The sequence below is a fragment of the Monodon monoceros genome, unplaced genomic scaffold, assembly GCF_005190385.1.
Source record: "Monodon monoceros isolate NGI ecotype Baffin Bay Population unplaced genomic scaffold, NGI_Narwhal_1 Super_Scaffold_14, whole genome shotgun sequence".
Taxonomy (NCBI): Eukaryota; Metazoa; Chordata; class Mammalia; order Artiodactyla; family Monodontidae; genus Monodon; species Monodon monoceros.
This window is the reverse complement of record NW_021703770.1, coordinates 74,909,906-74,936,619: the sequence shown is the minus strand read 5'-3', so window position 1 is coordinate 74,936,619 and position 26,714 is coordinate 74,909,906. Positions and strand designations below refer to the sequence as shown.

At 40.4% G+C, this 26,714-nt stretch overlaps 1 protein-coding gene across 1 annotated transcript in view; it reads left to right on the top strand.

Moving 5' to 3' along the window:
* Positions 1-26,714, top strand: part of SNTG1 (syntrophin gamma 1) — a 327,320-nt gene that overhangs the window by 18,440 nt on the left and 282,166 nt on the right. The gene's annotated exons all lie outside the window — the stretch shown is intronic.

The following is a 26,714-nucleotide window of genomic DNA, read 5'->3' as shown; positions in this document are numbered from 1 at the left end:
TTTCATCAGTCACTTGATGACTTTGATCAAATGGGGAACTTTGATTCTGAACTGAATTACCTGGATAAAGAAACACGATTAGGGGAATCTGCCTTTCGGGTGTAGATTTTAGCAAGAGAGATTGGGTGAATAATAAGGTGAGAGACAATTAATTCAACTCTTTATTTTTGGTTTATCACTCCCCCAGTAATACGATCTTGCTTCTCAAGGTCTGAATGACGTAGGTACCAACCTCACTCATCCATATGGTTGTTTTAGAAGGACAAATGGCAAGTAAGTCGGTATGGACTCCTGGACTTTACTAGACTTGCTGCATGACAGACACTGGACTATAGCACTTTAATACCCTGACTGACTGAGTCCTCAGGCCACCCTGTCAAACAAGTCCCATCAATAGCTCCAGTTTACAGTGAGAAATCCAGTTCACCACAAATGAAAGTAATTTGCCCGGGTCACAGTGACTGAGTGTTGGAAGTGGACACTAGCTCAGGCAGTTTAGCTTTGAAATCCCTTCACTTAATCACTAAACTAACTGTTAATCCTCTGCTGACAGATCTGAACCTCCTCGTGACTATGATACCAGAAAATCCAGGGCCATAATAACTTGGGCTGTGGGGAAAGTAAGGGATCATAGAAGAACACTTTGGATCTTTAATTTGCAGCATTAATGCATGAGGCTCAGTCCCTAGACTTGGGCTAAAACTTGGGACATGTAGCAAGCAGAAACTTCCTGAATAGTAAGAGGAACAGTTGTGGTTCTCTGCTCTCTCTTGAAACCTGGCCTGTTGCGTCAGGCATTTTTGACCCATACGCCTCCTAAGCCAGGTGTTCCCTTACTCAAGTGTCAGAGTCCATTCGGAGTTTCAAAAACACGAGAGGCACGGGTATTGAAAGCACTGGGCAAGAAGACCTCAACTGTTGAAAGAGAGTGGCAAGATTGAGAGAAATGAAGACCAGATGGGTCTCTTAGGAAGAAAGAGGACTGATCCCTGAAGTGCTAAATGTAGACTTTGTGTAGATGATATTTAAGGCAACTTGGGTGAAGGAAAACAAAACACACACAACCCTCAAATACTAGAGGGTCATCACACTTGTATAAGTAAATATGTCTACTGTGTTCTTCATGCGGCACCACTGTGAACACAGTATGTAACACATTATTGTTTCCCCTGAAGCAGAGGACGGGTGCACATTTATAAGCAGCTTTCTCATTCATTATCTGTTTGACTTTTCATCTTAAGCCTTAGAACTTTCTCCAACACCATGGGGCTACAATGAGGTATACTGATTAGATACTTCCCGGAGAAAGGTACCTGGAAACAATATATCAACTCCTTCTCCAGAGAGAAACTAGAGGTTTAAAACAGTGCCATCTATACCTTAAAGGCATAAACTCAATGACAATAAATATTGGAGTATGAAGTTTTCTTCTTTCTGTATCATTCCCAAAAATTTATGTGATATTTTGCTATAATTAATTAGCTGAAATTTATCTTTTTCATTTCTTTTATCTTAAAAGAAACTTGAAAATAAATGGATTGTAGTAGTAAATAGAATTTAGAATGATTGGTATGACTCTGAATTTGGGGGAAAGTTAAGTGTCACTCAGGTTATAGTTTTTTCTTTTTTTCTTGTACATTTTCTAATACTTGTATTGTGATTCACTGGGTTGAATGTTTCACTTAATCTTGAAGGGCTCTAAAGAATGGGTACAGTTTAACTGAGTTCATTTCCAACCATGCCCTTACAAAATGGACCACTGTTCACAAGGCAGCAGGAAAGTGGGGAGCTCACAGGGGGATCATCCATGATGTCCATTTATCCCATTTTTAATATAGTCATGGACTTTTCTTCTTCGCCACACCCTGCGGCTTGCGGGATCTTAGTTCTCCAACCAGAGATCGAACCCAAGTGGATCCGGGTTGGCAATGGAAGTGCCAAGTCCTAACAACTGGACACCCAGGGAATGCCCAGTAAAGGACTTTTAAATAGCCTTTCATATTTAGAAAAGGTTTATATTTACAGAAAAGTTGAGAAGGTAGTACAGAGCTCCCATGTACCCCTCACCCAATCTGTTCTTATTGTTAATATCTTAGATGAGCATGATGCATTTGTTACAACTAATGTACCAGTAAAAAATACATGGTTTTCACTGAAGCCCCAGGTCCATGCAGATTTCGTTAGCTGTTACCTAGCGTCCTTTTTCTGTCCCAGGATCTCATCGAGTATGCCCTGTTATATTTAGTCCTCATGTCTCCTGAGACTTCTCTGGGCTGTGACTGTCTCAAGTTCCCTTGTTTTTGATGCCTTGACAGTTTTGAAGAGTACTGGTGGGATATTTTATAGAATGTCTCTCAAAAGGGGTTCCTCTGATGTTGTTCTCCTGATTAGACTGGGTTCCTGGAGCAAGATGACAAACAGAAGTGCCATTTTCACTGCATCGTATACTGTCAACCTGCTCTATGCCTTGGCCTGACCCCACCTCCACCCCCGCCTCCTTACAGTGCTTTTTGGAAGGAAGTTACTAGGGACAGGGGCAGCCCACAGCTTGGAAGTGGGGACTTACCCTCCTCCCTTTTATGTAGGGCAGAGCAGCTACAAAACTTATTTGGAATTTTTCTGCAAAAAGATGGTCTCTTCTTCCCCGTTTGTTAAGTTATCCGATCATTTCTTTATGTCAGTATGGACTCATGGATTTTTATTTTGTACTTTGGGTTTTAATCCAACACTACTTTATTTATTTGTAGTTCACCTTTTGTTGGTTCACCTTTGGCCCTGGGAGCTCTTTTCAGATAGATGGCTCCTGTGCTTCTGTAACACACCCCCATGATAGTGATCTTTTGATTTGTTTGTTTTGTTTTGGGAGCACATACACGTTCTAGCTCCATAGAATGCTCCGGGATCAGCTTGTCTATTTCCTCCCCAAATTCTGGACTCAGCCATTTCTCCAGAAGCCTTGGTTCCCTTTACTGGCAAATGGTACTAGAAACCAAGATCTGGGCGCTCTGTGTCCTCACTGCTCCTCGGACGACCTTCTGTGATGGGCACACTCAGCCGACAGGCCGAAGAAATGTATGTGTGCATACACACTTGCATAAACCTATTTCTCATCGTGAATTACGATTAATTTCTCATCTCCTTTGAGTAAATACCAATGAGCACAATTGCTGGTCTTATGATAAGAGTGTGTTTAACTTTGTAAGAAACCACCAGATCGTCTTCCAAAGTGGCGGCACCTTTAAAGCATTCCCACCAGCTGCAAATGAAGGCTCCCGTTGCTCCACATTCTCGCCAACATTTGTAAGGTCAATGTTCTTGGTTTTGGCCAGTCTAATAGGTGTGTAGTAGCATCTCATTATTGTTTCAATTTGCATTCCCCTGATCTACCTCTGTTCATTTTTTAAACTGGAGTATTTAGATCATTCAAATATGCCAATTAAAGACTCCAGTTTTAGATTCAAAGTGATTATTGACATAATGGATTAATATCTACTGTGTGTTAACTGTTTACTACTCATTGACCTGTTCTTTTTTCTTCCCCCTTTTTCTGCTTCCCTGGTTTTCATTAAGCGTACACGTGCATTCTGGACCTGTAGTTTGGTGCATCATAGTTTTGGAAAGTCTTCGCTGTTATGACTTGCGGTACCTCTTCTTCTTCACCCTCTCTTTTTCCCAGTATCTGCGCTGCACGTGTCATTGCTCTGGAATTTCCCCCACGGCTCTGGCATATCGTTCTTCTCCTTGCTGTTGTTTGTTCTTACTATTTTTCCCTTTGTATTTCAGTTTGGGAAGTTTCTGTCGACATCTTTTCAAGCTCGCTTATTCTTTCCTTGGCCCTGTCTAGGCTTCTGATGAGCCCGCCCAATGCACTCTTCATTTCTGTTTTAGGGCTTTGGTTCTAGCCTTTCCTCTTGAGTCTTTGTGAGAGTTTGTGTTTCTGTTCTTGCACGCTGCTGACTTTTTCCAGGGTGATCCAGGTGAAGGCTCCAGCAGCCAGCCTCTCCTCCAGGCAAGCTGATCTGAGCTTTCTCTGTACACATCATCCCTCTAGATACCAGCGTGGCAACTTGTTATGAGACCTCAGTGCTCTGATCATTTGATGAAAGCGGTTCAGGTTTTTTTCTTGCTGCACATGTGGAATGGACAGCTTCTAAGCTCTCTGCTCATCAGAGCTGAAACCAGGAGCCTGTTTTTTAACTAGCAATGTTTAGGCTGTTTAATATATGCTTTGACTCTCTGTGCAGGGAGTCATGCAGTAAAGACTGAAATATATACTTTTGGCTTGGACATTCCTAATGGTTCTTAGGGCCAGAGAGAGAGGGTCATTATAGGGTTAATGCAGAATTTCACTGTACGACTTTCTCATGCACTTTGTTGGATTTTAAAAAGCACATGTGTTTGTAATAAAATCTGCTTATATTTGTAGTGAAGAATGATATAATACTTCAAGTTTAAAAAATAAATTATAAAAGGAATATAGAATGACTAAACGTAGGTAGGCAATGCCAATGCAATTCTTGTAGCAAATATATAATATTTAAACCTAATAATTCTGTTCGTATTGATGAGTTCTGTAAAGGGCATCCCTGCCTTAGAGACCTTTCAGTTTTATAAGGTTATGAAAAATACATAATGATTTTCCCTGAAAAAAATTGTAGTGGATACATTTTTGTACATAGACACAGAATTTAATCTAAACGTAACAATTTACTAATGTGTTAGACCGAGAACAGGATGTTTAATTGCCTCAAGTTTGGGTGGCTGATAGCCCAGCCATCTATGCTGTGAACCTCAAAGTATATCTGCAAGTAAGATTTACTTTCTTCAAGTGAAGAGCTTTTAATTTCTTTCTATTTTAAATTATCCCCATTATACCTAGATCTGACTAGACATCTTTTTGTTGTCCAACAAATGTGTCACTGAAATGAATAAAGTCAATCCTGGATTACCTGGGCATAAATTGTGCTCAAGGTGGATTACCCTGACAGTGTTTTTCTGCCTTTTCCCTGCCAGCCAGTTTTTTTCCGGCCTAGATATCTTACAAGTAAACTCCAAGTACATCCCTGTAAAGATTACCTTAGGAATGACATAAATGTGAAAATAAATCTGTTGAAAATCAGTCTAACCCGAAAACCAAATAAAAATAAGGTAACGATAGCCCCCTTTGTTGCTAAACAGAGTTGGCCATGATAAAATAAAAGGGTGAGTGCCACCATTTGGTCTGTGACACTCAAGGATTTCTTCAGTAAGTCAAAGGAGCATTGTAATAATCCCAACAATTGCTTACAAAGGATTAGTTTCGCGGTACTTTAATTCTTGGAAGCAGCAGGATAAGAATGAGCCAGATTAGAAGCTACAGGCCTACTTGTACTACTCACTAATTAGCTTCCCTCTTAGCCAAGCCGTGGACCTTTCCAGACGCTATGTGCCGTGTAAAGACCCCTGTGATGACTGAAATCTACGCATTGATGCTGTGTGATTGCTTCTTTCTAAAAGTCTAGTATTTTAGAATCAATGTTGTTTAACAGTGAGTGCGGAAATAGGATATGAAGAAAATCAGACCCCAAACATGAAATGTAATGCAGTCAGGACAAAGTACTTTGTCTTAGGCTATGCACAGTGGATTTTTACAAATTATTATGACATGGTGATATTCAGATAAATTTCATATCTAAGGAGGATATAACACCAGGGGGGATATAAGAAGTCTATTTGACTCAGTAAGAAAATGTTTAAATAATGCGTTTTTACTCTGTGCCATATGCATACTCCATAATGGTGGGAACTATTACTGCTCATGTTTGAACTGATTTTGATAAGACCTTTATTATCCAAGAAATATTATATTTCATCTTCTCCTTTGTGCCATGCCTTGTGCTAACCCTTGATGTGTTTTCTCTTTTCATCCTGACAGCATCACTATGTAGCCAGAGGTCTTGTACTCCATTGCACCAGTTAGGTGACAAAGCCATCAGACTCAGAGCTAGAATTCCAAGCCAAGCAGGATTTTTTTTTTTTTTTTTTTTTTTGCTATACACGGGCCTCTCACTGTCGTGGCCTCTCCCGTTGCGGAGCACAGGCTCCGGACACGCAGGCTCAGCGGCCATGGCTCATGGGCCCAGCCGCTCTGCGGCATGTGGGATCTTCCCGGACCGGGGCACGAACCCGTGTCCCCTGCATCGGCAGGCAGACTCTCAACCACTGCGCCACGAGGGAAGCCCTGTTTTTGTTTTTTTAAAAAAATATTTATTTAGGCTGCTCTGGGTCTTAGTTGCGGCATGTACACTTCTTAGTTGCGGCATGCATGTGGGATCTAGTTCCCTGACCAGGGATTGAACCCGGGCCCCCTGCATTGGGAGTGCAGTCTTACCCACTGGACCACCAGGGAAGTCCCCAAGCCAAGCAGTTTGATTTCAGAACTGCTCTGTGTTAATACTTCTCAATTAAGACAATTCTAAGAAAAATGAAATAATTATCAACGAATGAGTGGTGAGATTCCACTTCCAATTCTTTTTAAAAGGGAGATAACAAATATTTTAAAAAAGTGTTTTAGTTTTATACAAAATGCTGCAGTTGCAAATATAAAATTATTTTGTTTTAATGGGACAAAAAGATCTACATGCTACATAGTGTCAGACACCCAGTCTCAAAATTTATTTTCCCGTCATTCTGTCTCTTGAATTCCTATAATATGAGTTAACCTCTGTGAACGAGATCAACAAGGCTTCTCTCAAGATGCTCACGTTTCAAAGGGACACACGGAAAATTAACAAATAAAAATAAATGTCAGACTGGATATGTGTACTGTGATAAACTCCTGAATTTCTTCAGGGATTTCGATAATTTTTAATGAATATAAATGGATTATACAATCCAAACAACTATGAGAGAGTCCAGAAATGTTATCTTTCACTTACAAGTGGTAGTTTTTTTTCTCATTCTCTTCATCACCACACTTCTTTATACAAACTCAGTAATTTCTAGAACATTATATCTTTTAACTTCCATTGTGATAATAAAGAAAGCCTTCCAAACAAAGCAGCTCTGTTGCCTGGGCAACACTTCTCTTCCGGTATTCATCCGGTTCCAGATAAGGGACCATTTTAACCATCAGTAAAGATATGCAGATTATATCCCCTAATGAATGATAGGGATTCTATTCAACCTGAGTAATGAAATTCACTTGTAGGAGAAATACGTCTCTGTAGAATGATTAGAACTTAGTGTTGGGCTGCAGGATTACATGGCCGCTGTAACATAATCACTCCATACCCATTGGGCATTCATTGGCAAACATTCTCTGAGCACATAAGTGATGTGTGATATAGAAGTAAATATACATAGCCCTCCTCTCCAAGAATTCATGGGCAAGTGGGAGAGACAAATGAGGACAAAAAGCTAATACTTCATCATAAGAAAAATGGTAAGTACTTTGTTTTTCCATTACAAGGTGCCACAGTGGTACGAGATGGTTAACTCACATCTCTGCCGTGTTGTCGCTGCACAGAGTAGCAGAGTAATTCAAATTCTGTTCACGCTGTGGAATGGAGCAGGTCAGGAATTCAAAAGCACCCTTGACTTCCTTTGAGCAGCTGTGTGTGTTTTAAGATCAAGCTGACCAATTTGAATAGAAATTTTAGTCGGAACGTTCTCTGAACTGTTCTGTCAGAGAACATGTCATGCGGCTCCAGCCCGGACCAGGCTGCCTGCACGACGGTGGACAATTTCCCAGTGGTGCCTCCCCCCATCACCGCCATCTGGAAACATCTCTCCTCTAAACTACTTGCAATTTATTGCCTGTGTTGGTTGTGTAGCCCTACCACACATTCCATCGTGTCTTTGTTGTGTGTACGTGTGCCACCTTCCCTGTCGAGGTGCAGAACCTGAGCGTCTTTATGTATGCAGCAGGACCAAGGGTCTCCTCACGCAAAGGAGACGCTCAGTAGACGTTTCTGGAAGGGAATAGACCATCCTGCGTGCACATGTGTGTGTGTGAACAGCTTAACAAACGAACAGGGATTTCTCAATGAAGAATTCTGTGTAAGCATTTCTTTCAAACGGGCCTGTTTTACGGAATTATTTTCTTGTGATTGAGTATTGAGCGGCAAAACAAACCCAAAGGGAATGGAAGGAGTATGGATGAAATCACTTATAAATTATGTAGGCTATGGCACACCACATACCACTTTTGGGGGGGCATTCCAGGAATGATTTTTGGCATCAGTATAAATATTTATGAGTTGATCTGAAAATAAAGTGTTTTGCCATTGAACTTTTGGAAGAATGAAATATGATTTCATTTTCAGTTACAGCATTATAAAAGCCCAAATTTCGCCTTCTCTTTATTTTTACATAGACCAGAAAAACTGAGATTGCTTTGTTTGTGTTTTTTTCACAATTTTGTAAAGATCATCATAGGGCAGATTATATATTCCTCATGGAAACTACATTATAACTGGAAGTTAACTGAGCACCATGAACATACCATGAAAGCAAAGACGTATTCAATACTATAAAATAGTTCTCTAATTATTTACAAGAAAAATGTATGCAAAAATTGGCATAGGGCTTCCCTGGTGGCGCAGTGGTTGGGAGTCTGCCTGCTGATGCAGGGGACACGGGTTCGTGCCCTGGTCCGGGAAGATCCCACATGCCGCGGAGCGGCTGGGCCCGTGAGCCATGGCTGCTGAGCCTGCGTGTCCGGAGCCTGTGCTCCACAATGGGAGAGGCCACAACAGTGAGAGGCCCGCGTACCACACAAAAAAAAAATAAAGAATTGGCATAAATATATCATATATATGATATATGCTGATTAAGAGAGGGATTCATGGTACACCCATAAACACATGAATGCACAACTCTACTGTAACTGAGATTGCTTTGAACTGGATTGTTTGGGAGTGGAGGGATGCGTGAGTTTTGTATTTTGTAGGGACCAGGAAGATAGGGGTCAAGAGTACATCTCCTGTGCCGCCTTCTACTGTTGTGTTTTCTGCTCCTGAGGATTTCCTCAGTGTTATTTGTGCAATGAAAGTGGCCTGATCTGATTCAATATTAATCTATATCTCTACTAACAGCTTGATTTGGGGCCAGAAAACCTTTTTCATTTGTCCACCCTAGTCTTTGACACTTAGAACATAGAATGAGAAGTGCAAAGCAAATGGATAATAGTGACATAAACAAGTCAGGAGTCAGGTGGTTTCCTGACAAAGCTGAGGGACAGTAGGAAAGTGACATCGCAGGAGCGAGGGGAGATCACTGCCCGACTCACAGCTGCCTGTGCGTCTCAGGGAGACCCTGTCCAACTTCACCTGTAGTGCTTCCAGCAGCTGTGTTGCTGGAGGGAAAACGGACAAACCAAACCAAACCTGTGTCTGTCTCCCATTCATGGCAGTTAGAGTGCGGTTGTTGGATCTGCTCTGCCTATGCCCCGACCACCAGACTTCTCTTTCTGCACCACCTGCTGCGGGGGCCCCTGTCTGGGGGAACCTGTGTTTCAAGGCAGGACCAACCAGGCTTGTCTCAACTAAAACACAACACGTGCACATCAAAAGAGAAAAACAGAATGATCAGCCTAGAATTTTGGAGGATGGTATTCTTCAGGAGATTTGCAGGTATAATTTTTTATATAAAAATTAATATATTGTATTCACTTTTTTGCTTAACAACACTTAAAAATAATGTTAGATACAGAACTTGACAGATACATTGGGCTCTATTTAACTAAATACTTTTTTTATAATCGATCCTTTTATAGATGATCTTATTTGCGAAGCAGAAATAGAGACACAGATGTAGAGAACAAATGTATGGATACCAAGGGGGAAAGGGGTGGGGGAGGAGGGATAGGGAGACTGGTATGGACACATATACACTATTGATACTATGTATAAAATGGACAGCTGATGGGAACATGCTGTATAGCACAGGGAACTAACTCACCTAGTGCTCTGTGGTAACCTAAATGGGAGGGAAGTCCGAAAGGGAGGGGATATCTGTATGTGTATGGCTGATTCATTTTGTTGTGCAGTGGAGGCTAACACAACATTGTAAAGCAACCATACTCCAATAAAAATTAATTAAAAAAATAATAAAACTAAAATTTATACGTTTCTATAGCTCTCAAATATTACCGTATGTTACAGATGAATGGGCATTTTCATGTTTTATTATAATGAACAGGGCCATATTGCAAGATACTTTAATGTTTCTGTGAAAGATGAAGCTGTGTTTGTGTATATTTTACATATGTGTATCAATATAAGAAACATTTTAATACTGGATACCACTGGCTGAAGGATGGACAAGAGGCACAGAGAGAAATAATTTTTTCTTTTTCTCTATATGCTTTAATTTGCCACTATAATTAAATCAAAATAAGCCATATAAGGGGCATTGTATGACATATCACGGTCTGAACAGGGCTCATTATTTCTCATTTTTATCTGCATTGACATTTGAGAGCAAGATAATTAAATGTGTCATGTTATGAAACGGTCAGTAAGAAGAACAAAAACTTGTACCTAAAGGTGGCAATTCATTATCATATTATATTATTTAACTAAGGATTAGGGTTGTTATGACTGTATTCCTGCTTGAATGTGTCATCGTCCATAATTGGCAAAGTTTAAGTGTTGACATCCTAAAATTTTATAGTTGATGTTCAAGGTGACAATGATGAGGATCGATGAGATTCATAAAATAGGAGATCAAGGAGAGGTTTGTTTTTAAAACCAACTTGAAAAGTGTTATCAATCCAGATAAAAAATTGTATTCCAAATAACTGATTGAGTCTAAGCCTTCTCATTCAAGAGAGTTGATAGGCAAAGACATATCTTCTTAGACTCAAAATCCAATAGTGTTCAAACATTCTGGAGAATTTTTAGGAGGCGATTGTGAGTTTAATTGCATTTTCCTGGGTAACTGTTCATATAGTATTTGCCACAGAGTGATAAGAATCAGCACAGAAAAGTTCTCATGAGTAATATCCAGTTTAGTTGCAAAGTTATATTAGTCACCATTTTTTCCCCTTTCTTTCTTTATTTTTAACATCTTTATTGGAGTATAATTGCTTTACAATGGTGCGTTAGTTTCTGCTTTATAACAAAGTGAATCAGCGACACATATACATATATCCCCGTGTCCTCTCCCTCTTGCGTCTCCCTCCCTCCAACCCTCCCTATCCCACCCCTCTAGGTGGTCACAAGGAACCGAGCTGATCTCCCTGTGCTATGTGGCTGCTTCCCACTAGCTATCTATTTTACATGTGGTAGTGTATATATGTCCATGCCACCCTCTCACTTGGTCCCAGCTTACCCTTCCCCCTCCCCGTGTCCTGCAAGTCCATTCTCTACATCTGCGTCTTTATTCCTGTCCTGCCCCTAGGTTCTTCATAACCATTTTTTTTTTTTAGATTCCATATATATGTGTTAGCATACGGTATTTGTTTTTCTCTTTCTGACTTACTTCACTCTGTATGACAGACTCTTGGTCCATCCACCTCACTACAAATGACTCAATTTCGTTTCTTTTTATGGCTGAGTAATATTCCATTGTATATATGTACCACATCTTCTTTATCCATTCGTCTGTCGATGGACACTTACGTTGCTTCTGTGTCCTGGCTATTGTAAATAGAGCTGCAGTGAACATTTTGATACATGACTCTTTTTGAATTATGGTTTTCTCAGGGTTTATGCCCAGTAGTGGGATCGCTGTAGTTCTATTTTTAGTTTTTTAAGGAATCTCCATACTGTTCTCCATAGTGGCTGTATCAATTTACATTCCCACCAACAGTGCAAGAGGGTTCCCTTTTCTTTTCTCCACCCCCTCTCCAGCATTTATTGTTTGTAGATTTTTTGATGGTTTTTTTTTTTTTTTTTGCGGTACGTGGGCCTTTCACTGTTGTGGCCTCTCCCGTTGCGGAGCACAGGCTCCGGACGCACAGGCTCAGTGGCCATGGCTCACGGACCCAGCCCCTCCGCGGCATATGGGTTCTTCCCGGACCGGGGCACGAACCCGCGTCCCCTGCATCAGCAGGCAGACTCTCAACCACTGCGCCACCAGGGAAGCCCTGATGATGGTTTTATATATCACTTTTTTTCAACTGCTTTTCAAATATGGAACTCATTTTTTCCAATAAGACAGTGCCTTACTGAAGGAGAGATATGTCTTACTTTGTCAGTCATCATATATTAGGTTTTTATGAGAACCTGGTGAAAAGAAAATAAAGAAATTCAATAAATTTACACTTTAAAGAGTGGTGATGGACTTGGAGGAAAGAGATAGTAATCTATGACATGTTTATTGTAAATTACTTAGAAAAATTTGTTTAAGATTTTGTCGGAAGTAGTGTATACTAGATGACGTGAATCAAGGAATTTTTTCCAGGCCTAGGATGCAATAATTACAACTTTTTTGGCAGTAAAAAAATGTATATGCGTGAATCATATTTGAATGTAGAATGAGAAGATGAAATGCGTAGTGTCTTAGGATTATTTTAATAAGTAGAGGAGAGTTGCTACAATTTTGTGTCAACAATTAACTGAAAAAGTAGGTTAGTGAATAATTTTTGAAAAATTAGATGTATTCACCCCAAAATACATGCCAGAATAACATTTTTCAATTTCAATTATTTTATTTATTTATTTTTATTGAAATATAGTTGATTTACAAATATTAGTTTCAGGTATAGAACATAGTGATTCAATGTTTTTATAGATTATGCTCCATTTAAAGTTATTAAAAAATAATGGCTGTATTTCTCTGTGCTGTGCAATAGATCCTTGATGCATATTTATTTTATATAGTAGCTTATGTCTCTTGATCGCGTAACACTGTCTTCGCTCTTCCCCCTCCCCCTCCCCACTGGCAACCACTCGTGTGTTCTCTATATATCTGTGAGTCTGTTTCTGTTTTGTTATATATGTTCATTTCTTTTATTTTTTAGTTACCACATATAAGTGATAACAGAGTATTTATCTTTCTCTGACCTATTTTACTAAACATAATACTCTCCAGGTCCATTCACATTGCTGCAAATGGCAGAATTTCATTTTTTAGGGCTGAGTAATATTCCATTATATATATACACACACACACACACCACATCTTCTCAATCCATTCATCTGTCAATGGGCACTTAGGTTACTTCCATATCTTGACTATTGTAAATAAGGCTGCTATGAATATCAGGGTGCATATATCTTTCCAAATTAGTGTTTTCATTTTCTTCAGATGTATAACTAGCAGTGGAATTGCTGGATCCTATGGTAGTTCTGTTTTTAGTTTTTTTAGGAAACTGCATACTATCTTCCATTGTGGCTTTGAAGGGAGAGCTGGATTTGAGATGAACAGAATTTATGTCTTTCCTCAAGGTGTGCTGGCAGCCATCGCCTTAGTAGGTGGGGCTGGAGAAGGAGGGGCAGGGCCAGAGCCAGGTGTGAGGCAGGGCTTCCCCTCTGCTCAGTTGCTGTCACTGCCCTATTGGACAAGGTGTGGTCCCAAGTTGCTGGAGCAGAAGCCCTGAGGTTCAGGTCCAAGCTGGGTCAGTTCCCTTTAAGTGAGTCCTCTTTCCCTCCCAGTACTGGCAGCCTCAGCCCCAGAGGGGACCTGTGCTGGAGCCAGAGGGGCCGGTGTGCATATTCATGAGGGTCAGGGGATGGGGCTTAGTGGTCTGGCTGTCTTCGGAGATCTGCCTCTGATGTGCCACCTTGGAATGGTCAGTAATGGCTGCTCCCTCCCAGTTCAGACGCTGCTTAGGGTTTGAGCTGCCACAGCTTCTCACGGCTGAGCTGCTTCTTCAGCTGTGGCCACCTATGCACCAGTGTGTAGCTGCAGCAAACGGCGCTGGAGTGTTCACTTGTCTCAGGCCAGGGCATGTCATGGGAGGCGGGGCATTTTCAGGAAACAAGTCCGACACCAGTGTGTTGTCAGTCCACCCTCCCCAGCCAGCTTTGGGAGAAAGCCAGTGCTCATCACTCCTCACCAGCAGAGTCTGGCTTCCCTCAGCCCTCCAACCAGCCACGGGGCTCATCTTCCCTTTGGTGGACCCTACAGTGGGGCGCCCAAGATGTGGCTTGAAGTTCTCACCCCCCAGGGAGGGTGCTGACCTGTGTAATCTCCCTTTTCTTCTGGGCCCCGTGCCAAGAGCACAGGTCCCAACCCAACTGTTTCTTTCCTTCCTAGCCGACTCCCTGGGGCAGCCTTGGCTGTGCAGGAGTCTTTCTGCTAGTCTTCATTTCGTTTTCAGTGAGCGTTGTTGCAGATGTAGCTGTATTTTCTTTGTGTTCCTGGTGGGGTGTGTCCCCTGGTGGGGAGCTGTATTTTCTATGTGTTCCTGGTTCCTCAGTCCTCCTCTTTGCCGTCTTGATCTGCAGACCCAGTATAGCATTTGGAATGCCACTCCTGCAAGGTTTGTTGGGACAGAGGTTGGTCAACACACCAGATGTCTTCCTGTTAGTATTTAATAGAAATATGAGACTTATTTAGTAAGTTTTGGGGAAAAGCAGTTCAAGGGTAAACACATAAAGTATTTTTAAGGCTCGTTAATGTTAATGGAATAAATTTGCCAACACCTTTAATTCAACTTGGCCTAGATATATTAATTTAGTAAAAGCAAAACTTCGTCATGGTGTGAATGTTTACACATTAAATGGTAACTAAACTAAGTAGTGCTAGTATATTGACATTGTAACTCATTTCATATTGCTGATGTGTAATCGTATGTAGGAACGTCTAATAAAAGTCCCGTTAGCCTGTGATGAGAGTTGCATTAGTAAAGTAGTAGACCTCCTTTCAGTTACTGGGAAGAGAGTCCAGAGGGCTAGGAATTTACACCTACTGTATGTCAAAATCAGTGTTTAAAATATTACTCCCCGTCTTGGCAGTAAAATCCAGTTGCCCATTTATATTGCTATTCGGCATCTTTGTAAGAGGTGGTGATTATGTAGTAATGTTCTTATCTCATTCCATATAATGAAAAGGGGCCAACAGTAGATTCGATAGAAGCAAGTTGAGTGGAAGCACACAAAGCCAACTCTATTTATGATTTAACTCTAGTATCTAGGAAAGACTTAACGATATTAAAACCTATTACATTAAATATCCTTTTATATTGTACAAAGCATTGTTTTCACATTTAATAAAAATATTCCTATCATGACAACTGTACAAATTCTGAGACTGAGAAGGATTACCTGGCTTCCAAAAGACCCTGACGGTGACAGGGAAGTGATGCACACTTGTTCTGATTTCCAGCTCTGTGCTGTTACCACATCAACAAGCTGAGGGAGAGCAGGTGCATCTGAAGATGAGGAAAAGACTGGAGGCTGAATTCATTCTGGGCCTTGGAAAAAAGAGGGTGCATCAGCTCAGTTTGGGGACTTTGATTCCTTTCCTTAACTTTATTATTATTAATTCTCCTCCAGGAATAAAATCAAACACAACAAAAATACCACATCACCTCACACTTTGAGATAGGAGAGCTTCATATGTGTTTCAACTTCTGAGATATTATTTCATCATGAACTAATGACTTTTGGGTATTTGGATTTTCTCATTTTCTTATAATAAAACTCAGACTCCTAATACAAAAGCTGTTTTATAAAATGAGAACAATGTTTTCTGTTGAACCACGGGAACAGCCTACTTACTAGCAATCCCTAGGGCATATAAAGAGTTTAAGGAAGGTTGTAGGAAATTACAGGATTAAAGGCATGAAAGAATGTATAGCATTGCTTGCTGTGCTTGGCTTCTAAACACCCTTCAACCAGCCTAAATGTTTAAGAAAAAAAAATGTTTTAAGTTCACAGAAAAAAGAATTCATTCATATTTGACTGCATTAGATTCCAGTATATAAGAATACTCATTACTAGTTGTTATGTATTCATACCTATTTAATGCTCACTACTACCTATGTTACATATTATTAAGGGGAAAAAAAAGCTATTCATCTTCAGAGGTGTAAGAACATACGAAGTACATTGATTACATAGTTCCTATGCTTTCTTTCTAGTAGAGGGAATCACAGTGAAGGTTTCAATTAAACAAATGCCATTGTGCTTAAAATAATGCTTTACATCATAATAATGTGTTTTAGTTATGGGAATTTTAAAGATACTGGAGCACAGAGGATAAAATAGAACCACAGAGTTCATATTCCAGCAATGGGGCAAACTAATTACCTAAATAAACTTTGCAATACATTGTATTAAAAAATTAATACAAATATGCTCTCTATGTGCAGGAGTTGAGTTGGCAAGAAAGTGGCAGAAATCCTTAGAGATGGAAACAACAAAATGGAAGCGTAATAAAGCACCAAAGCTGGGCTGCCCTGAGAGGATTCTTGATCCTGCATGACCTGAATCTCTCCATTTTAATGGGGTTCATGAGGAAGGAAGGAGACAAAGCTTCCATCCTGCACAAGGTGGAAAATCATGGGAATCCCTCAGTAAAACAGGCTCCAAAAGGTTCTTTTCTCAAGGAAAGGGCTGGTAATGTGAAGCCCTCAAAGGGTATGGCAGAGGGTAGACCTTACTGCTTCTGTGGGGCAGCAGCTTTAGCAGGGAGTCTCCAATGACAGTCTGGTCCAGCCTATATTTTACCCCAGAATCAACTCCACTGCTGGGGACCCCCAAGGACATAAGGCTGGAATTTACTTTAAGAAGGTCCCAGTTGGTGACCCTCCCAGGTACCTGACAGAATGAATAATGGGACTCCTCCTTAAATCAGAGCCTCAAAAATCCTGTAGACTAAATGTCATTGATCATAATCTCACAGTCCTTAAAATCACATGAAACCTGAGCTTCCAAGGCATAAGGAGCAAGTATAACAGAAGCAACACACTCCAGGACCAACGTGGCACAGTTTCCAGATAAAATAATCAGAACATGAAAGGCAGATGATACAAGGGAAGTGCAATTTTATTAACACAAGACAAAACAGAGCTTCTGAACAGAAGCCTTTCTGGAGATCAAACAGGAAATTTGATCCAAGTAGGAGAAACGAACAATTCTAAATTTTTATGAACGTAGTAGGATAAATTAAAAATATGTAAAGCCAAAAGTGAAAGAACTACGAGAAGAAACTGACATACCCACAGATCTTTGGGGAGATTTTAATACACTTGTCTTCAAAATTGATAGTAAGTGTATGAAAGATTTGAACCACACAAATTATAAAGTAAAACCAAAGGACATAGAGATATGTCTTTTCTAAAACATTATATACATCTTGAACATCATTTTGTTCTGCAAAAATATGCAGAAAAAACAGCAAGTCTTCTGAGAAAAGGCGAGGTGGGGGGGGGGCGAAACCTATATCGCTTTGTAACAAGAGCAGCAAACAAAAAGGAGTAATTGGGACTCGAGGGAGTCTTTGGACTGCCCGTGCGGATGTATGAGTGTGAACAGATGCTGGCACAGGGGTGACTTAAAATGTGCCAAAACAATAGAATGGAAGTGATGGCTCAGCTTTATCTGGACCATGGCTGGTGGGTACAGAGACAAGCCAGATGGAGTCCCTTAACTGTGCTGCTTTATGGACCTGGTTTGAAAGGGGGCTGTTTCCCCCAGTTGCCCAGTGTGCTCGGTCAGAGAGCCCGCGGGAGGTGAGCAGTGCAGCGAGTGCCAAGTGCAGCACGAGTGGGACGGCACCTCTCAGGGATGGAGCCCTGAGGGCTTGTTCCTCGGATGGAGCCTGGTTCCTAGCATCTCAAGGGGGATGCCGCAGTGCTTTTCCTGCCAGAGTAGCAGTAACGTTGAAGACTTCCGTTTCCAAACAGAGGTCATACTCTACCGTCATTCTGCCTACTCTTGCCTGGGATAGATTGTGGATGAACAAATACAATTTTTCTTCTATTCCAACATAATTACTCTATTAATGAATCATTTATGAGTGAATTTGCTTTACAGAAACACATGTTGTGCAGAATAGGTTGTATATAGAACTGGGCTGGGCTTGTGGAGAAAATATATTTCTTCCGAATCAAGTCCATAAAACAAGTATTGGTATCACATAGACTGTATCCTCTGGCTATAGCACAATTAAGTTAGCACAATTAACAATCAGTAACAAAATCATTAAAACCCCCATGAATTTTGAAATTAAGACATTTAGAAATTAAAATTGTCTTCTAAGCACTTCATCGTTCAAAGAAGAAAACATAAATGTATACAAATACATATAATATTGTAATGTAGAAATTATTAAGTATAAAAATTTGTAGGACACAGAGAAATGTATAGCCTTTAACGCATTTACTGGGGAAAATGCAAGACTGAGGATTAATTTGAATGCTAAGAAAGATGCAATATAAAGAGAGAAATTATGAAAATGATAATTAAAGTGGAAACCCAAGACAATAGAGAGGGTCAACAACACTGAAGTGTTAAAAAGAAAAGATACAAAAACAAAAGATTAATACAAAACCATGAACAGTATGTAATACAAGGCCTTCTACTTCTGCTATTCCTCCCCATGGCGTACACACACACACATACACACACACACACACACATGGCTGACCAATTATAAGAACATACACTCAGAGGCAGCAAGGGAGAACTAATGATATAGGAAAGATCTGGGGAGGAGAGCAGAGCAGCAATGCATGCTATGTGCTTGGCCCACTTTTCCTCTGCATTTTCCAGTTTGGGAGGAATTTGACAGCTCTGTGGCACCATGGGGATAGCAATTTGAAGCTAGGGCTTGCCGAATGTTAGGACCTTGAAAAGCCACACGTTAACAGAATAACCCTGAAGTGGACAGTTCCTCACCAGGGAATGCGCTCGGCCTCAAGCAATCTCCAATGCCAAATTAGTCTGTTCCTGGAGTGCTAGTGTCTTCAGATGCAAACAAAAGCAAATGAGCATCCTCTCTGGAGGCAGATATCATCCTAGACTTTAAATTATTTCTGTAAACACCCTTTTCAAATACAATGTTTTGCATGCAGTCAACATTGATGGCCAACGGGAGGAGGAGATAAGAAAATGTGAATGAAAATTGCAGAAACGATAAACAGTCAACAGGGGCTTCAGAAATTGTGTTATCAGAAGCAGACACTTAATACCAATAAATTTGAAAATTTATATAAAATTGAAAAAGTCCTAGAAATAATTTTAGGGCCAATTCCAAACAAGACAAAGAAGCTTAATATTAAGGAATTCAAAGAGATATTAATGGGGGTAGGGATGAAGAAGGACTGCTAATGGGTACAGGCTTTTTCTGAGGGGTAACAAACGTTTTCTGGAATCAGATACTGGTGATAGGTACATAAACTTATGACTACACTGAAAACCACTAAACTGTACACTTTAAAGGAAAAGAAACACTAAGTGTCTCCCTGTGGCAGAATAGTTTAATTTGTAAGTTTCACTGATTATTCAGGAAACAAATCATTTCAGTCTTTTTTCCTAGCGTTGTTGAGACATCTTTGAAATGTAATGTTGTGTAGGATTAAGATGTGCAACGTGATGATTTGACATATATATATATATATATCTATCCTGAAATGATTACCACATAGGTTAGTTAATGCTTTCCTAACCTCACATAAGTACTATTGTTTTTTCTTTTCCTTCTTTCTTTTTGGCTGCGTTGGGTCTTCGTTTCTGTGCGAGGGCTTTCTCCAGTTGCGGTGAGCGGGGGCCACTCTTCATCGCGGTGCGCGAGCCTCTCACTATTGCGGCCTCTCTTGTGGAGCACAGGCTCCAGACGCGCAGGCTCAGTAGTTGTGGCTCATGGGCCCAGTTGCTCCGCGGCATGTGGGATCTTCCCAGACCAGGGCTCGAACCCGTGTCCCCTGCATTGGCAGGCAGACTCTCAACAACTGCGCCACCAGGGAAGCCCTAAGTACTATTTTTTTTGTAGTGAGAACATTTGCTATTTACCCTCCCAGCAACTCTCATGTACACGATACTGTCTTGCTAAGTATTGTTACCATGCTGTCCTTAAGCTCCCAGAACTCATGTATCTTGTACTGGATGATCATTACCTCACTGGGTATATTATAGGGGAGAAAAGTATGTTCAACATTAGAAAATCTATTTTTAATTAGAAAATTTTGAAGATATCAAATATATGCAGATGTAAAGTAGCATAACAACCCCACGTGTTGGTCTCCCGACCGTTTTAACAGCTGACAAAGCAGGGCCAGTGTCCTTTCTTCTACATCCTCCATCCACTTCCCTCTACTTGCTTTGTCTATTTCGACGCAAATCCTAGACATCATAAAACTTCCTTTTTAAGTAATTTAGTAAGCATATCTAAAAAATAAAAACACTTTTTCAGAATCACAAGTGCAATACATCATTATCACAAGTAATGCTTTAGTATAAACAAGTATTTAGTGCTTAAATTTTCCCCAGGTGTTTCATAACACTTTGTAATACTTTATTCAAATCAGGAGCCAAATAAAGATCATAAATTAAAGATCATACAGTTAAGACCCTTTAAAATTTTTTTTCTTGCTATTTTCTCTTGAAATAACCAGGACCTCCATCTGATAGTGTTTCTTAGAGACTGATTGTTTGCAATTGCATTACTGTGAAGTAATTTAATATATTTATGTTCCTATGCTCCCTATATATTTCCTGAAAAATCTCATCAAATGGGCTTGATGAGATTCAAGATCCATTAATTTGTCAAGAATACTTAATTGGTGATGTTATATACACCGATCAGAAGCTGCATGTTTGATTTTATCTCTTTTTATGAAGCCAGCCATCACCAGTGACCATTGACTAGATCTGTTATTCAATTAGAATTTTGGAAATGATCTTAATTTATTACCTAGAATACATTTGTAATGGAAAACTTCCATTGTTATCAGAGAAGCTTTTACATTGTATGTAAAAGACAATGACAAAGGACAAAGCTACATTACTTTTCTTTACTTACAAGTTTTCGAAATATCAATATTTCCCCCAAAGCATTCTTCAAGGAGGCAAAAGGAGAGTTTTAGAGCAACTCTTTAAATTCATATTTTAAACACATTTATTTCATCACTAAATATTCTTATCGATGCTAAAATCTCGACTTAAATTGTTTTCTGTGTCCGTATAAAGCATCTTCAGCAGTGTTTGATGTTGTTTTGCCTTCTACTATAACAAGATTCCTCAGGTTTATATATTACTTGCCCTGGAATTAGCTAAGCCTTTAAAAAAATATTGAGAGACCAAACTCTGGGCAGTGTGGGTACTCAGTGCTACTCACACACTCAGGCTTTCTAGGCCTCTTAGTAGAAAGATGAGTCACATCAGGGGATCATGCTTCTATTCCTATTAGAATCGTGGAGTTGTGGCTTAAACTATTTGGTTCTGCGTCTGCATGGTCTTGCTCCCACATGGAAAAATCCTGGTTCCGAACAGCACAGGAACTTATTGCTGTTCGTCGGGAAACTCTTCAACTACTTCTTTCTTCATTTCTTCCATGATACTTATTCTTTTTAGTTTCTGCATAGTACTCAGTTCTATTACAATAGAATATGTTCTCTTTAGAAAAAAATTCACTCCATCTAGGTTTTAAAATGTATTTATGAAGAGTTTTGTAAAGCGGTGTCTTAGGCTTTTGAATTTTCCTCTCTATAGTTATTCCCCTTTTTAAATTTATTTATTTTATTTATTTTTGGCTGTGTTGGGTCTTCGTCACTGCACGTGGGCTTTCTCTAGTTGCGGCAAGCGGGGGCTACTCTTCCTTGCGGTGCACGGGCCTCTCATTGCTGTGGCTTCTCTTGTTGTGGAGCACGGGCTCTAGGCGCGCGGGCTTCAGTAGTTGCGGCACGTGGGCTAAGTAATTGTGGCTCACGGGATCTAGAGCACAGGCTCAGAAGTTGTGGCGCCTGGGCTTAGTTGCTCCGCAGCATGTGGGATCTTCCCGGAAGAGGGCTTGAACCCGTGTTCCCTGCATTGGCAGGTGGATTCTTAACCACTGCACCATCAGGGAAGCCCTTATTCCCCGTTTCAGTCTCCAGTTTTATTTAGTTGTGCTTTGTCTCTCTCCATCTTTTTAATCCTTTAAGTTGGTTAGGAGTTTTGCTGTTTTATTGATTTCATTAATGAATCAATATTTGCATTTATATATTAGTTCCAATTCTGGAAGTGTTTGTTTTTTAACTCCTTTTTTGATTTATAATTACTGACTCCATTCTTCTGCTCTTTGTTTTCATCTTATTTTACTTGTTTTTAATTCAGTAGAATTTTTAATTCATTTCTTTGTTTTTATTTCCAAGGGCTTCAATTCCTTATGTCATAAATTTCTTTCTTAGAATTCTTTTAGCTGTTTTCCAGAGTCTGAAATGTTATGAAATCATATCATTGTTTTAAAGTAATTCTATCGTTTTCATTTTGAATTTTTATTTAATCTAAAGCTGTCCAGTAAAACTTTTTTTGTTTTGCATTTGTGCTAATTTTATCTAATTTATTGTACCTACATTCAAATTGTGTTGTTACATTCTTTGTATTTTGGGGAAATTATTGAGATGGTTTTTAAGACAAGAAACAGAAAATGTTTGCCAGTTGTTCCATGGCTACTTAAAATGAAGACATAGTCTGTGTCGTCAGGGCTGAGTTATGAACCAGAGCTTGTAAAGCCCGTCTTTGGCTGCTGAGCTGCAATTAGCCTGCAAAGCTTTCCCACTGAGTGAGGATGCTAAGCTGTCAGGCGAGGACCACTTGGCAATTCAATTTCTCCTGCTCTCAGAGCCATCAGAAGAGTTTCTGTTCCTCCGCTTCTGTCTGCCTGCAGAGCTGCTGGCACCACCCAGGACTGCTGCTGTGTGTGGTTAGGCTCCCTTGCAACTATTTGGGGTTTGGGGGATACCTTGTCAATATTGTTCTAGATTTTGTCCATAGTTTTGTTTTTTGTGTTATTTTTTCCTTTTCTCATTTCTTTGTTTGTCTTACCCGACTTGCTCTGTTCTATTTTATTTCAGGGGTAGGAAAAGGGTTGAAGATTGGGAAACACATCAATATCTTGACCAGACTTTGATCTCAGTCATTTAATGTGATAGTATTTTGAATAGTTAAAACAGCATCAGGTAAAAACCTCCAATTCCCCCTTCTGATATAAGAACACCCTTTGACTTCCATTACATCTTGAAATGATAAAGTATTAGAATTTGGGAGTAATTATACTATTTTGGCTTCTGCTAATGGATGGAAAGCTGGGGGAATAGTTGGAGGAACAGTTAAAACTGAGAGAGCTGACCAGGGTTAATAGAAAAGCAAACTGAAGGACCTCTTAGGACTGGCAGAGACCATCATACATGTGCCTGGCCGACTTCTGCAATAGATGGTGCCCAGATGTCCCAATGCTGAAGAAAGCAAGTGAACAACAGTCAGAGGGAATGGCGAATCCATGCTTTTGAAGTATAAACAAGCCTTTGCATATTGCTTATTTTAAGTCTTCCAGAGCATTTTTATTTTATCCTGCTGGTCTTGTGTTTTTATTTTCAGTGGAAGGTGATGACAGCCTGAACTGATTTTTTCAAATACCCAAAGTCACACTTCTCTTTTCAATAAAGTTTGCTGAATAAATGAGGTTTACTTAGTTAAAAGAATTAAAATCCCATTGAGGTTCCTGTAGTTATATTTGAAATAATTTAACTTTTATGAATCATCATTAAACTTTTACCCTGTTTTCACTTTGTGAGTTCATTTAACAAACTAAACTTTCCTTGAAATTTTATGTTTTATATTTCATACCAAGAACACTCTCATCTGTGGGGAGAAGACAAAGCTGGGGACAAGCAGTGCAGGTACTTCTGCTGCTGATGGAACAGAATCAGGTTTAGTATTCAAAGTTGTCTCAGCTGATGGCTGAGCAATAGAGGTTCTTCTTTAGGTCTTTGATTCATTCCCTTACCCACAAGTAAAATAGTTCGTAACACAATTTTAGGCATAAATAGTTTTGATTATTTTTACCAATTTTTTCATAAAACTCTTTTTTACTTGTGAGAGATTCATACTCTGAATTCATATTTTTTTATCTCAAGGAAATGATGTGTGTGTATCTTTCTATCTTACTTTTTTTCTAACAATAAGGATAGTAAGCAGAAGCAAGGTTGCTTTAATGGAATTAAGTCTTTGTAGAATCAAAAAGTGTCCACTCTAAAAGCCATCCAGAAATTCACGAGGGCATAGGATAAATTCCTCTATTATTGGGAAGTTAGGATAAACAAAAAGACCGTGTCATGTAGGTGTGGATGAGGGCTAGTAGTGGGGTAAAAATGTTACTATAAACTTAATGATTTAAAAGATAAAGTTGTGCATTTGTTCAGGGCTTTTATTTTACAAAATGTTTCGACAGACCTTAGGGATTTTTTTTTTCTAATTTCTGGTTTTAGATTCATGTGAATCCTTGTGTTATATTAAGACCAAAAATATAGGAAGGAGGGCTGACAGTGTGAGAGGGAACAGCTGGGCACCAGAGTTACGATTTGGGAGACACCAGTTCAGACTGGATGGGGTTCAGTGAGGTGACAGCAGGGTTTCAGGTGAATGGAGGAGAAACGATGCTCTTTGTGGGAGACAATTTTCCATGAATTTTAGCCTCTGGCCTACAGCAGTGACCAAGATGAGGCTCCGTGATATTCCTGTAAACATGTAGGGGCTGGAGACGGGACAGGGGATTTAGGTGGGGGGCACTCCCATGTCTGGGTGGGCAGGCACGCTGTGTCTGAGAAGTCCCTTCGCAGCCTTGAGTACTGCTCTGGGGTTAGGAGGACAAAGTTTAGTTCTTGGGAAGAGAAGTGTAAGGCAGTGCCACAACCCTCAAGGAAGTTGCAGTAACAGTTGCCAATGAGGATGCTGAGAAACATGAGCTAATGTCAAAGCTTGCAGACCAGCGGGGGGGTGGGGCTGGAGGGTGACCAAGACTCTCAATTATGCAACAAGCTTCATTATCAGAATAGATGTACCACAGGGTGTATAGCGGGAACTCAGCAAACAGCAGGGAACGCTGACACGGTCTCAAGTCATCTGAGCAAAGATTGTTCCCAGAGGGTCCTGAGGTCCAGGAGCAAATACTATTGAAAAATCTCACTGTGGTGATGGAGACACAGGCTCAGGATCCCACGCCCTTCCAGCATCACACCTGGACTGAGCTGAGACCCATGTGTCTAAGAGTTGTTGAAAATAAAGGTGAACAGAGGTGGGTGAGCCTAGGTGTGAGGGCGAGGGGAGGGGAGCGTTCTTCTGATCGCTACTAGTTCATTAAACAAGGCGTTTACAATTACCTCAAATTTTATTTAAAAAGTAGCCTTGGAGAAGTTGAGGTGCTTATGCAAGGTGAAATGGATGGCAGGTGATAGGGTCAGGCATCTTCTAACATGTTCCTTCTGTTACATCCCAGAGTCATTCTAATGACGCTCATTCACTTTAATGACTTATTTTACTGGTATTACTGCTTAGTATTAATTCTTGATAGTTTTTAAAAAGTGGATTTCTCTCTCTCTCTCTCCTTCCAATAAAGTTGTTTATGTCTTCATGGCTGGATTAGAGCATCCATGACTCCCAAACTACCTAGGAGTGTTCCCAGGGCCTGCAGACCGAGCAGTGAACGGTTTTCATCTCGTGGGTTAACCAGACTGTTTCCCTTTCCCAAACACCCCACAGTAGTGAGGTGAGTTCAGAACCCTGCCTGAGACCTCACACTCCTGAGAGCAGCGATCGGGGTGTTCAGACCATAGACTCTGGTGTCTTTTGAGCTTGATGGTTAAACAAATGAAGGCAGTGTGGCAGCAGGGGTCCTGTAGTCACGGTACCCTTGGGTGCTCTGTGACCCACCTGAGCTCAGGTTCCTCACCTGTCAGAGCATGACCAGAGGAGTGCAGGAGCCTCCTCTCCTGGTTGACATGAAACAGGACAGAACACGTGTGAACAAACAGTGCAAACTGTGAAAAATGTTCAAACTACTAAGTATTACATCAGTGGTCCAAGTCACTTATCCTGAAATTGGGAGAAATGTTATGTAATTGTAATCTCAAAAACCAGGGCCAATGTAATAGCCTGCTGAAAGCATTAACAACTAAGTAATTAAAGAAAGACATCAAAAACCATGAACTATGCCTTACTAAAATATATTAAAATGGTTCATGCACAGAAATAATATACACCTGACATTGGATGCATTAAACATGACGCTGTTAAGACTGGGTTAGTGGAGATTATGTGACCACTGGAAGCTGAAGCAGAAAATGACCCCCTTATTCTCCACCCTCTGCGTTCGTTTGCTAGGGCTGCAGTAACAAAGCATCACCGCTGGGGGGCTCCAGCAACAGAAATCCATTGTCTCACAGTCTGGAGGCTAAAAGGGCAGGATTAAGGTGTGGGCAGGGCTGGCCCCTTCTGAGGCTGTGAGGGAGGACCTGTCCAGGCCTCTCCTTGACCTGTAGATGACCTTCTTCTCCCTGTGTCTCCTTACTTCACAGCTTCCTTCTACCTCTTCAAGTCTGCCTCTGTATCCAAGTTACGCCTTTTTATGACACCAGTCATGGTGGGTCAGGGCCCATCCTAATGGCCTCATTTAAACTTGACCACCTTTATGAAGACTGTCTCTCTAAAGAAGGTCACATTCTGAGGTACTGGTTTTTAGCACTTCAACATACGAATTTTGGGGGGGACGTTAAGTCCACCTGTAACACAGTCTCTGCAGCCCTCCTGTAACACAGTCTCTGCAGCCCTCCTGTAACACGGTCTCTGCAGCCCTCCTGTAAC